Genomic DNA, 14,109 nt, shown 5'->3' with positions numbered 1-14,109 from the left:
TCCCGCCTCTTTGGTGGAAAACAACAACATTTGTACAGTTTTCAGAATTTAAATAGACTTTTATAGAATTGATCAAGCTAATGGTGGATTTGGTAGGGACCTGGATGTTGATCTGTTAGCCTGATTAAATAAAACAGTTTTTATAACTGATTTATAACTTAAACCATCCTGTATTACAAGATTCTAATGCCGCTTTTCCACTACAAACGCGGCTGAGCCGTGCCGTGCTGAGTCGAGCTGAGTCGAGCTGAGCGGGGCTGTTGGAGTTGCATTTCGACTACAACCGCGCTGAACCGTGCTGGCTGGAAGTGGGTGGACACATTGGGTGGAGTTAGCGAAAGTGGGTGGACGTCACGTGATGTCGTTAAGCAGCGCAAACAGTGACATCAGTGACAGTGGCGGAACAAGTCAGAGCCGGGCCGGGGGCGGGGCAAATGACCGGGCATTTTATTAAAGCTTATCATAACATCATTTTAGGCTACAAAATGTCCGCAACTGCGGTGTTTACCAATTTCAACACTACCGGGTGCAACTATGTTATTTAGTACATCAAGTCCTTCAAACGAACATGTAACTCAGAAACAAAAAACATTAGGATACTGTACATGGCTCATAATAAAACATCAATAGCCTATACTGCGCACATTATTTGAAGGGCATACGAATGAGCGCTCAGAGGTTGCAACGGTGACAGGAAGAGTCAGAAATAAAAGGAGGGCGGTGCAAACCTCACTGAATGCACTGTGTTTACCAATTTCAACACTACGGGGTGCAACTATGTTATTTTGTACATTAAGTCCTTCAAACGAACATGTAACTCAGAAACAAAAAAAAAACATTCGGCGACATACTGTACATGGCTCATAATAAAACATCAATAGCCTACTGCGCGCATTATTTGAAGGGCATACGACGAGCCTTGCGCTCCGCGAACTCGTCCACGATGCTCTGTATGTCACTGATTCAGTGATCTTTTAAGCGGTAGTCTCACGACCCGGATAGTAAACAATAAACATGGAGGACATGGAGTCGTTAGTGTTGCTGGTCTTGGTGCTGTGGCTTGTTGTCACCGACAACGCCAACAGATACTGGCAAGAGCGTATAGATGAGGCGAGGCGCATAAGGCTTCATAATTCTCGTAATTCGTAATTCTTCTTCTTCCGGGTTTGCGGTGTTTACAGATCCCAGCGCGCTCGCGGGGCGTGTGTGGGCATGTGAGGACACTCCTCTTCACCAATCAGTGCACAGGGGAGTGTCTGCTCACGCCCCCAGACTCACTCGGCTCGTTTTGGCTCGCTTCAGCCCCACTCCAAAACGGTGCGAGTTTTAGGGGCTAAGCAGGGCTGAAACGAGCTGAGTCGTGCTGGTTTTTGGTAGTCGAAACGCGAGCCGTGTCGGGCTGAAGTGAGCTGAAGTGAGCTGAAAAAGGGTAGTGGAAAAGGGCCATAAGATTGTTCTGGAAATTTCCAGTAATTTGACACCTTCGGTCTCATTAGTCTGCTGCCCACATTAATCAGATTATTGTGTGAGTTCCGCCGCCGCCACAAAAACCACATCGCCAGGTCTCGCCTCATCTCCATAGCAAACTGCACTGGTGTTTCTGCACCTTGAGCCAGCGCTGAGAGAAGTTGCAGAATTCAGCTGGCCATAAACAATCTAAATAAATATTTATAAAAATGTAGAAAAAGTTTATTAATATGACGAAATAAATATGTGCAAATTATTAAGCCTGAATTAAGAGTTTGGTAATACAGCGGCCGTATCCCAAACGACTGCCTACTGAAGCTCGAGTGCACTATATAGAGTTTAAAAATCCATTACTTCCTAGTAACATGTAGTGCACTTATATAGAAATTAGAGAGACATTTAGGAGTCAACCCTCGTTACCAGGCTACACGTTTTCATTTCAGTTCAGAAACAAAAACACACACGAGACCTCACACTTTAACACTAACCAGATAATTAAACAAACCAAAAAAAAAAAAATTAAACATGAAGAGTGCGCTTTTTTTTTGTTTACGTATTACGTAGATGTGCTTTATTACGTGTCAATTTGCGCATGCGGGACACTTTTGGGTCGTTTTCCGTTCATATTGGAGATCGCATACAAGTCTCATATAATTGGTAATGTGAACGGCCTAACAAAAAAATCGGATTTCACAACAAATCAGATATGGGTCGTTTCAGGTTGCAGTCTGAACGTAGTGTAAGATGACAAGTTAGTTTATGTTCTCACTTATTAGCTGCGATAAACATGGTGTTGTAAAGCACAATGACCGTTACAAATGAGACTGCTTCCATAAATATGGAAAATGTCTCTTGACAAAAAAAAGTCGACACAGTCAATGATTATAGGTTTACTTTGTTAAATCACAGCACATTTTTGAAGTACACTACCGTTCAAAAGTTTGGGGTCACTTTGAAATGTCCTTATTTTTGAAAGAAAAGCACTGTTCTTTTCAATGAAGATCGCTTTAAACTAATCAGAAATCCACTCTATACATTGCTAATGTGGTAAATGACTATTCTAGCTGCAAATGTCTGGTTTTTGGTGCAATATCTCCATAGGTGTATAGAGGCCCATTTCCAGCAACTCTCACTCCAGTGTTCTAATGGTACAATGTGTTTGCTCATTGCCTCAGAAGGCTAATGGATGATTAGAAAACCCTTGTACAATCATGTTAGCACAGCTGAAAACAGTTTAGCTCTTTAGAGAAGCTATAAAACTGACCTTCCTTTGAGCAGATTGAGTTTCTGGAGCATCACATTTTGTGGGGTCGATTAAATGCTCAAAATGGCCAGAAAAATGTCTTGACTATATTTTCTATTCATTTTACAACTTATGGTGGGAAATAAAAGTGTGACTTTTCGTGGAAAACACAAAATTGTCTGGGTGACCCCAAACTTTTGAACGGTAGTGCACTTTTTTCTTTAAATTACTAGTCTTGGATTATTTGGAGCGTCTGCCGTATAAATCCCTGTGTATGAGCTATTACTATAAGAACAGTAACGTATTAGAATGAGTGCATTAACGATAACCTATTATTTATGTTAAAGCAGAAACTGCTGTCTGATTTGTCCCGTTATATGAAAATAATGTGCATCTTCGGATCAATCAGATTCAAGCATTGAACCACACTGTAGTATAAAGGCAGAACAATGTTGGGTTGTGGTTTTCCATAGTGCTAGTGATGCTCAGTAAGCATGATGTTGCCCAATAGGTATAATTAGATGTTATATGCAAGTATAATTATATAAAAAATATATTTTTTTTCCTCACAGTAATATTACAGACACGTTAAGACATATGAAGCTTGTTACTGAACAATAAAGTATATTGCATTTGAGAAACTATTCATGTCGCTGCACATTTAAAGTCACAGCATCTGTGGGAATCGCAGTTCTGCCACAGTCTGTGCTTTTCATGTTCAGCAATCTGTGTTTTAATGGTCAGCATGTGTGTGGGTGGAGGCAAGCAGCTTAACAGCTTTGGGATAGAAACTATTCCTCCATCTGTTTGAAGGGAGGAATGAATTGGTACCTCCTTCAAGAAGGTAGATGTTGGTGGTTGTGGTATGTGGAAACCCTGGTGATGCAGAGAGCACGAATGGTGTGATTCTCCCCCCCAAGGCCAGAAGATCCCATTAAATCTGTGCTTTTCTGACTGTTCACTGCTCACCCTTAGTCAGAAGGGTGGCATTGTTATACCAGAGAGTACTGCAAATTTTCAGTGTGTTCTCCACTGAGCATACTTGGAAAGTCTATACGATGCAAGAGCATCATCTTCACTTTGGTATTTAAAAGTTTTTTACACTATTTAGGCCAGCGGCATTCAAACTTTTTTTTCCCCCCCAAAGTGGGCCAGAGTAGACCACATCAAAATACCTGAGGGCCAGTTGTGTGAACCCTTTAGAATGTTCTATATTTCTGCATAAGTATGACCTAAAACATCATCAGATTTTCACACAAGTCCTAAAAGTAGATAAAGAGAACCCAGTTAAACAAATGAGACAAAAATATTATACTTGGTCATTTGTGAGTGGCAAAAGTATGTGAACCTTTGCTTTCAGTATCTGGTGTGACCCCCTTGTGCAGCAATAACTGCAACTAAACGTTTCCGGTAACTGCTGATCAGTTGGTGTGGAGGAATTTTAGCCCATTCCTCTGTACAGAACAGCTTCAACTCTGGGATGTTGGTGGGTTTCCTCACATGAACTGCTCACTTCAGGTCCTTCCACAACATTTCGATTGGATTAAGGTCAGGACTTTGACTTGGCCATTCCAAAACATTAACTTTATTCTTCTTTAACCATTCAAATCAAATCAAATCAAGTTTATTTGTACAGCGCTTTTAACAATAAACATTGTCGCAAAGCAGCTTTACAGAATTTGAACGACTTAAAACATGAGCTAATTTTATCCCTAATCTATCCCCAATGAGCAAGCCTGTGGCGACGGTGGCAAGGAAAAACTCCCTCAGACGACATGAGGAAGAAACCTCGAGAGGAACCAGACTCAAAAGGGAACCCATCCTCATTTGGGCAACAACAGACAGCCTGACTATAATATTAACAGTTTTAACAGGTATAACCCTCAACTGTCCTCATGGGGCCGTCCTTCACAGGAGTGGGGCGATAAAACTCCGACCAGACACAGGGCACCAGGATGGATCAAGCAGGTCCGAGGGGCAGAAGAGGCCAGCATCTCAATCCCAGGATCAACATGTAACTCAGAGGGACAGATTGGGGGGGGGGGGGGGGGGGGGAGAGAGAGAGAGAGAGAGAGAGAGAAAGAAAACACGTTGTTAGGTATGCCCTAAAAATGACAAGTATTAAATCTGTGTGGTAGGCTCGCAGAGACGAGAGTCTTTACATCAGGCATGACGCACAATGGCATGTTAATATGGTAAAAAATATATCATGACCTGCTCTGGCTGGATGCTTGATTGGGTGATGGGAGCACACTCCTCAGCAATGATGAGATGCAGATGGGACCCTTAGGGCTGGCCAAGACAATTCAGTTACATTTCACCGGGTCTGGGACATGCGACAGAATGTCTGACGGCCGATTCCCTGCAGGCTACGATAGCCAGTCGAGGTCCCCACCGTCTCCACCAAAAGATTTCCTGTTGACTCCATGTAACTCAGAGGGACAGATTTGGGGGGAGGGGGGAGAAAGAAAACACAGGTGGTTAGGTATGCCCAATGTCACCTGAATAAGTAGGAACAGTATACATATTGCACCGAGTACAAGCAGGGACTCCGGCAACTAACTATGACAGCATAACTAAAAGGAGAGAGCCAGAAGGTAACACAGGCATGAGGGAGCCCCGGGACATAAAGCAGCCAGCCACTGCACCGTCAACAAACTCGAGTGAGCAAGCGAGTGGGGACTGACAGCATCCATACATCCCAGTTTACCAAACACTCTATGTCTGAGGACCCTCCAGATCTACTCCTTTACCTCATAAACACCATTAACAAAAGGCTTGACTAAACAGATATGTTTTCAGCCTAGACTTAAATGCTGAGACTGTGTCTGATTCCCGAACATTACTTGGAAGGCTGTTTACCATTCTTTGGTAAAGCGACTTGTGTGCTTAGGGTCGTTGTCTTGCTGCATGACCCACCTTCTCTTGAGATTCAGGTCATGGACAGATGTCCTGACATTTTCCTTTAGAATTCGCTGGTATAATTCAGAATTCATTGTTCCATCAATGATGGCAAGCCGTCCTGGCCCAGATGCAGCAAAACAAGCCCAAACCATGATACTACCACCACCATGTTTCACAGATGGGATAAGGTTCTTATGCTGGAATGCAGTGTTTTCCTTTCTCCAAACATAACGCTTCTCATTTAAACCAAAAAGTTCTATTTTGGTCTCATCCGTCCACAAAACGTTTTTCCAATAGCCTTCTGGCTTGTCCACATGATCTTTAGCAAACTGCAGACGAGCAGCAATGTTCTTTTTGGAGAGCAGTGGCTTTTTCCTTACAACCCTGCCATGCACACCATTGTTGTTCAGTGTTCTCCTGATGGTGGACTCATGAACATTAACATTAGCCAATGTGAGAGAGGCCTTCAGTTGCTTAGAAGTTACCCTGGGGTCCTTTGTGACCTCGCCGACTATTACACGCCTTGCTCTTGGAATGATCTTTGTTGGTCGACCACTCCTGGGGAGGGTAACAGTGTTCTTGAATTTCCTCCATTTATACACAATCTGTCTGACTGTGGATTGGTGGAGTCCAAACTCTTTAGAGATGGTTTTGTAACCTTTTCCAGCCTGATGAGCATCAACAATGCTTTTCCTGAGGTCCTCAGAAATCTCCTTTGTTCGTGCCATGATGCACTTCCACAAACACGTGTTGTGAAGATCAGACTTTGATTGATCCCTGTTCTTTAAATAAAACAGGGTGCCCACTCACACCTGATTGTCATCCCATTGATTGAGAACACCTGACTCTAATTTCACCTTCAAATTAACTGCTAATCCTAGGCTACATCCACACGACAACGGCAATGAGATGTTATTTAAAAATATATCGCGTCCAAATGGGCAACGATCAGTAAAATATCAGGTCCATATGGCAACGCAACGCTTGCTGAAAACGATGCAATACACATGCCACACCTCTAGGGGCGCTGTAAGACGGTCCCTTCGGAGACACCAGAACAATAGAAGAAGTAACGACGCATGCGCATAAACTATTATGCGCGAGACTTCATATTAGCCACAAAGTCAGGAAAATCTGTTTGTAAAATTACATTATAATGACCAAATACAATGAAAAGTATTTTTCCAGTCTCACCTGTGAAAGGTAATCCCATGTGATCTCATTTGAACAGAAAACCTGTTGGTACAGTTAAACGCAGCTAACCTTTATTCTCCGCTTTGACCTTTCCAAAATGGTGGCGAGGATGGCGTATGATTCTACGCGGAAGGCAGCGTCTTCAATGGTCCGGAATAAAGTGAATGATACACATTGATGGAATTAATTTGTTGTTTCTCACATGTGAAAGGTAATCCCATATGATCTCGTTTGGACGGTAAACCTGTTGGTACAGTTAAACGCAGCTAATCTTTATTCTCCGCTTTGACCTCTCCAATATGGCGGCGAGGATGACGTATGATTCTACGCGGAAGGCGGCGTCTTTAATGGTCCGGAATAAATTGGATTAATTTGCTCCTCTACGCCCTTTTTAAGGAATGTATTGTCGGACTTAAATCAACATCTGAAGAGGTGAGATCGCTCCTTTTTTCCCCTATTTTTGCTGGCGGGATTGACTCTGCCCTAAGGGCTATTCTCTCTCTCTCTCACTTTGCACCATTACACAATAAATATTCACAGTGAAAATATTTTGTAAGCGCGTTTCATGAACCAAGTTATAGGATTTGTTGACAACTCGCATCGCAATGAGAAGATCATTGGCACTACTGGTGTTAAGAATCAGACCATTTCATGAATGAATATTTTGCTGTAGAGCTGCAGTGTTTGTACAATTGCATGTTTTTGCTTCACTATTACTGTCACTATTCTGCTTCTTGCATTACTACTGTGAACTAACACTGAACATAATAATAATAATAATAATAATATCCAAGCTCGTGTTTCACTCTCACTAGTGCTCTGTAAGGCTTTTTCCTGGTGATATTCGTTACACTTCTACCCGGCGTGAAGCACTCACAGTCATGTGGTTGTGACGTCATCGTAAACAAATCCGTTCTACTCATCCAGACGACTTCACAACGGCAACGTTGCCAGATCTTTCCACTCTGGAACCCGTTCTCAAAAAGATTGCGTTTTGGGCACCCAAAACGCCGGTGCCGTGTGGACGCCAGGCCTAAACGATAAGCAATTGTATCGGAGTCACCTGAATCCGTTGCCGTGTGGACAGGGCCCTAGAGGTTCACATACTTTTGCCACTCATAGATATGTAATATTGGATCATTTTCCTCAATAAATAAATGGCCAAGTATATTATTTTTGTCTGATTTTGTTTAACTGGGTTCTCTTTATCTACTTTTAGGACTTGTGTGAAAATCTGATGTTGTTTTAGGTCATATGCAGAAATATAGAAAATTCTAACGGATTCACAAACTTGCAAGCACCAGTGTTATTCCAATGCTGGTGGAATAACTGCAGCAGTGTATCACCCAACAGCTGTAGTTGTGACTCACAAGATGTTCATAAATTTGTGCAACTTTTCTGGATAAATGGCATCAACCAACACTCTGCCCCCTTGTCTTCTGAGTATTTTTGCAATGCCTCTGATTTGTTTCACGATATTAAATTCCTTAATTGCAGCAGAAATTTTTGACACACAGTATGCATGCATTTACTATGACTTTCCTTGAAAAAGTATTCTTGTTTCTAGTTGTTTTCTAACTTTTAACTATGTGCTTTTTGTCTGTAGCCATGACTAAATATCATTCCTTAAATTACAACCCCAAATCAGAAAAAGTTGGGACGGTAGGGAAGATGCAAAAAAATAAAAAATAAAATAAGCAGTGATTTTCTAAATTTACTTTGACTTGTATTTCACTGCAGATAATATGAACCCACAATATTGTTTTTTGTCTGGTCAACTTCATTTTGTTTGTTAATATACATCCATTCCTGTGTTTCAGGCCTGCAGCACATTCCCAAAAAAAAAAGCTGGAACGTGGAAATTTAGGGCTAGTAATGAAGTAAAAACAATTAAATAATGGTGTGATGTTAACAGGTGATTGTAATTATGATTTGATCCCGAATCAGTATCCAGGAAAGGCCTACCCTGTGTCCGAAATCGCTCGCTCGTTTATGACTCCCTGTCTAGGGAATTACTATATAGAGGACTCTATAGTGAGCTCATTGGTAAAATGAAAAACCGCTTTCGGACACTAGTCCGTCGCGCTGGTATTTATGTCATTACTGTCGCACAATTAAAACGTGCCAGGTCAGTCGGCTGGTGGGATTTCAAAATAATAAATGCACGCTTGTATTTTTGTGGTAAGTCCATATTATACTGAGCATATTTCCCACATTAATAAATACAAAGTACCTGCATCTTTCAATTTTTTTAAATCAAGGCTGAATAATTTCTTCTTTGCCGCTGCCTTTTATTAAATCAAATTTGAGACTTTTTAATTTGATTTCTTTCAGCACGACTGCAATGCATGATGGGGATATATTGCTTGGTTTAGTGACCATCGGTTGTACACTACTTTTCGTGATGCATTGTGGGATACTTTGAGTGCACTGTATAGGGTGCAGTAATCCTCACTATCGTTTCGGACAGCACTACAAAATGTCGTCCTCACTATATAGTGACTAAGGAGCGATTTCGGACACAGGGTTAGTCTTTGCCAAATAAATTTGGGCCAAGGATCTCCAGTTTGTCAACAAATGCATGAGAAAAGTATCGAAGTGTTTAAAAACAGTATTCCTCAAAGAAGGATATGAAGGAATTTGGATATTTGACTCTCCTATAGTGCATAATGATTTTCTCACCGTGTCGTCTGCTCCGGTTTCCCCCACTGTCCAAAGAAATGCAGTTAGGCTAACTGGCTACTCTAAATTGTCCATTTATCAAGCTTGGAGAGGGATGGGCTCCACCAAGTTTAAATGCCCTACACACACCAATGATGGACTGTTAAAGTGCCGTCAGTGGTGCCCCTACGGCCTTGCCGGCTATGGGATGATGAAGAAGAAGAAAAGTGCATAATATCGTGAAACAATTTAAGGAATCTGGAGAAATTTGGTGCATAGGGCAAGGGCGCAAGCCTAAGCTGAACACCTGTGATCTGTGATTCCTCAGATGGCACTGCATGAAGAACTGTCATTCATCTGTAGCTGCTATAATCACACTGGCTCGGGTAAACCTTCGTCAACCACGACGATACAGTGTTTCATCCACAAATGCCAGTTAAAAGTTTACTGTACAAAAAGGAAGCCTTATGTTAACCATGTCTAGATGCGCCATTGACTTCTCTGGGCTTGGCATCTGAGATGGACCATCAGACAGCAGAATCCTCTATGGTCAAATGAATCAGTATTCCAGGTCTTTTTGTAAGAAATGGATGCCAAGTACTCTGGACGAAAGACAAAAAGTACCATCCAGACTTTTGCCAGCAGCAAGTCCAAAAGCCAGGATCTGTCACGATATGGGGTTGTCAATGCCCTTGACAAAGGTAACTTGCACTTCCATGATGGCAGCATTAATGCAGAGAAGTACATTGAGATTGTGGAGCAACGTATGCTGCCTTCAAGACAAAATCTTTTCCAGGGATATTTCAGCAAGGCAATGCAAAACCACATTCTGCACACATTACAGAGGCATAGCTGTGGAAGTAGAGGGTCCCTGTCTCCTCTGTCCCCAGTAGAGAATGGGTGGTGAATTATTATTTTTTTTTTTTTGAAACAAAAAAACTTGACAGCAACAACCTTGTACTATTGCACACCTTAAAGTGCTGATGACACGAACATGACTCTATGCAATTTCTTAAATAAACTATACAACATGGCAAACATGTTAGATTTCTGTTATAATTACGTGAAAAGAAGCTGTTGTTACGCGAATATCCAACTTTTAATTGCACAGCACAAGAAAACTGGGTCCGTGGCTCGCGGCCATGCTGTGACGTCAGCGGAAGAACACGCTGCGGTTCACTGGCTGTTCTACTCAGTGGAAATGGCGCATGAAAACGCCGGTGAACTCTCTAGTGCTAGCTCTTCAACAACCAAATACTGGTACTTTAAGCAGTGATCATGATGGCATGATTTTATCTGATTTTAAATAAATGAGATTGATGATAATGTGAATGTTCACAACTAGTACATACAAACTCTGCAGCTTCTGATTCAGCAGCTGCGTCATTCTCCGCAAAAACATCAGCAAGAACCTACAATATAAATGGAAATGCAATACACTAAGCTCAAATGACTTTTGGAAAGTATAATTTCTAAATTTTTTCTACATATTCTTGAAGTCGGTCATCGGGGTACTTGCTACCGTTCCCTAACAACGCATGGCAAAGGGTAAAGTGTAGTGTTGCTACGAGTACTTGCTAAAGCCTCCGGTGGAAGATCCTCGATGTGCTGATAAGACATACAGTTCTATATAACACACAAGTGTCACGATAATCACAAAACAGATGCAAATTGTTAAAATACCTAATTTTTAAGCAATCATGTATTGATCTCTTCCGAATAGAATCTATGATAGCCTACCCTCTTTACCCTTTGCCTCTCGTTGCTAGGCGGCAGTTACATGAAAGCCGCAAGCTTTCACAAGCAAATACATGACTGATATCACGCTGACTTTATGATTACATTTAGGCCAAGAAAAAATAATTGTTTGTTTCCTATTACATCTTGAAAAAAAATAGGGTAGGTAGGTAGGTCTTTTTATTTTATTTTATTTTATTGATTTTTTTTATCACACAAAATACCGGGTAGGTAGGGTTTTTTTTTTTTTTTTCAAATAAATTTTAGGTGTGGGACAAACAGTAGCACATAGTGGGGAAGTGTCATTCTGTGACTCAACCATCCAGAACCAGGCCTAAGAAAACCAGTGAAGCTTGTGGAATACAGGATTCGGAGCCCATGGATAAAATATGGAGTGCTCGGACGCTTACAGGAACTATAAACATAACTACAAATGTTGAACCTTAACTTTATTAGGAACACTATGTTGTGAACTTGTATGTTTAATATGAATACAAAGAACATCGTGATATCGATACCGCCGTTAGCCTGGGCGCTGTGTGTATACTGTTTGCATGACTCGTCCAGCGGAGGATGATAATGTTCGTAGAGTTCCTTTACAGTTGAAAACTTATAAAATGAACTTATTGTCTTACAATCTTCCGTGTGGTCGCAACCGATCACGGTAATCGAGAACACTTCGTTGGCCACCATGATGCCTAGCGTTGTGTACAACACAAGCCGGAGTTTCCCGGAAAGAGGTCATGACGTCAGATTGAGGCTGTGAGAAATCAATGAGTGTTTCTTGTCCGATATATGCGTTTTAGAATTAGTCACTTGTCAGATCGACAATATTATGCAAATCGTAATGCAGATTTTTTTTTTTTTTCAAAATTTATTGTTGGTCGGCGAAAATACATTTTTTTTTTAAACATCGAACAAAAAAGTCTAGGGTCGGGGCATTTTTTAAACGGTCGGTCGGGTAACCGGAAACAAACAATTTTTTTTTCTTGGCCTTATGATTATCATGAATGTGTACTCTATGATGTGTACTCTATGAGCGCTCTGGAGCGAGTCACTTCCAAGATGGCCGCGCAGACCGCATGGTTACTATTTTTAGCATCATGTCGGAGCACTCTATAGCTCTACGTACCTTTTGTCTTATGTCGTTTCTCAACACATGTTCTGACAGTTGGACTGTCTTTGGAGGAGTCGCCTTGTCCCAGGCGACTGCTGGATCCGGCATAGCTACTAGTAGACCCCCTCCAGAATACTGTAGGCACTGCTGATGGCAGCAACACACGTTTGTGCTGAACTGAACTCCCAAGAGATTCTTTTAAGCTGGGAAGGGTGTCAAAACAATCCAAATCGAAGTGTTCAGAGCACAGGACGGATGTTGGTGAGGGCTCCCACTTGTCACGAGTGCACCTGACTTGCTTCACCCACTTCGCATGCAGCTCGGGATCTCTGGGAAACTTGAATAAACTTACCCCATCCTTGTGGGTTTTGGAGCAAAAGCCGGCAACACAACGCAAAGGCATAATATATATATATATATATATATATATATATATATATATATATATATATATATATATATATATATGTATGTGTATATATGTGTATATATATGTATGTGTATATATATGTATGTGTGTGTGTGTGTGTGTGTGTGTGTGTGTATATATATATATATATATATATATATATATATATAAAATAATGTCTAATAAAAATACTAATAATGATAAACTGAACACCTGCCGCATCAACAACAAACTGGTAAGTTAGGAGGAAAGTTCTTTCGATGACGTCATATAGCTCCTCCTCCTCTTTCGTCTCCTGGGTGCTGCAGCCCCGTCAAATTTGCCCAAATAGCTGCGTTTTTTTATCATAACTTGTAAAATAGGCGCCTTCGTGAATTAATATATGGATCATCGGGAATTACTTTTTATGTTATAAAACATCGCCAAAGATGTCAAAAACTTGTCATCAGCACTTTAAATCTGGTTTGCAGGAAGAATACGACAAAAGAACACCTGAAACACTTAATCGCTTGGTGTCTTCAGTCCATAAACATCCTTTAAGTGTTGTGAGAAGAAATGGAAACCATTACAAAGTGGTAAATGCTTTACCGTCTCATATATATATTCCTATTACTTATTTATTTATTTAATTTTTGGGGGTAACTGCATTCTAGAAATTTGGGTTTTTTTTGGAGGGGGAACCCCAGTAATCTTCATGAGGTAAAACATCCTGCTGTTGTGGTGTTTTTGAGTGAAATGTGGGTCAAAGATCATTGACATCTATTTTTTTTTTGGCAACATGGTGGTGCAGTGGTTAGCACTGTGCCCTCACATCAAAAGGTTCTGGGTTCACAGACAACAGGGGCCTTTCTGTGTGGGTTTCCTCTGGGTGCTCTGGTTTCCCCCACAGTTCGGAGATGTGCAGTTATGTGAAATGACCACTCTAAATTGCCCACAGGTGTGAATGTGTGTGAGAAATGGTTGTTTTAGCTAGCAAAGCTGCGATAGGCCTAGCAAGTCAGCGGTATATGGAGTGCACTCAAGATAAGACGCAGACAGCCTTGTAAGAGGCTGGTAACTGACAGGCCATTTGGCCGACAGGCATCAGGCTGAGTTAGTGGGTGAGTGGTAGTGTGTTCGGTTTTAATTTCTACATACCAACCTTTTCTGACTTGGGGTTGTAATTTGCAGGTGTAGTCAGAGAAAAAATGGCTCTTGCAATTTGGCTAACACGATCTGCTGCCACTGGCTGGTGAAAGGAAAAATTGGAATGTGTCGGCAGGTGGTCCACGTACCATCCGATCTAAGAGAGGGGCCGCGGGCCAATTACCATCTGGGACGCATTTGGCCTTGTGTCTGGAATTTGGACACGACTGATTTAAACTTATTCCTGATGTT

The 14,109-nt window shown here is 41.4% G+C and overlaps 1 protein-coding gene across 5 annotated transcripts in view; it reads left to right on the top strand.

The window, feature by feature from the left end:
* The window catches only part of eif4g3a (eukaryotic translation initiation factor 4 gamma, 3a), a 185,988-nt gene that overhangs the window by 96,774 nt on the left and 75,105 nt on the right, over positions 1 to 14,109 (top strand). The window lies entirely within an intron of this gene.

This window comes from Neoarius graeffei, chromosome 26 (assembly GCF_027579695.1).
Source record: "Neoarius graeffei isolate fNeoGra1 chromosome 26, fNeoGra1.pri, whole genome shotgun sequence".
Classification (NCBI taxonomy): Eukaryota; Metazoa; Chordata; class Actinopteri; order Siluriformes; family Ariidae; genus Neoarius; species Neoarius graeffei.
The sequence above is the reverse complement of the archived record's forward strand: the minus strand, read 5'-3'. Positions and strand labels throughout refer to the sequence as shown.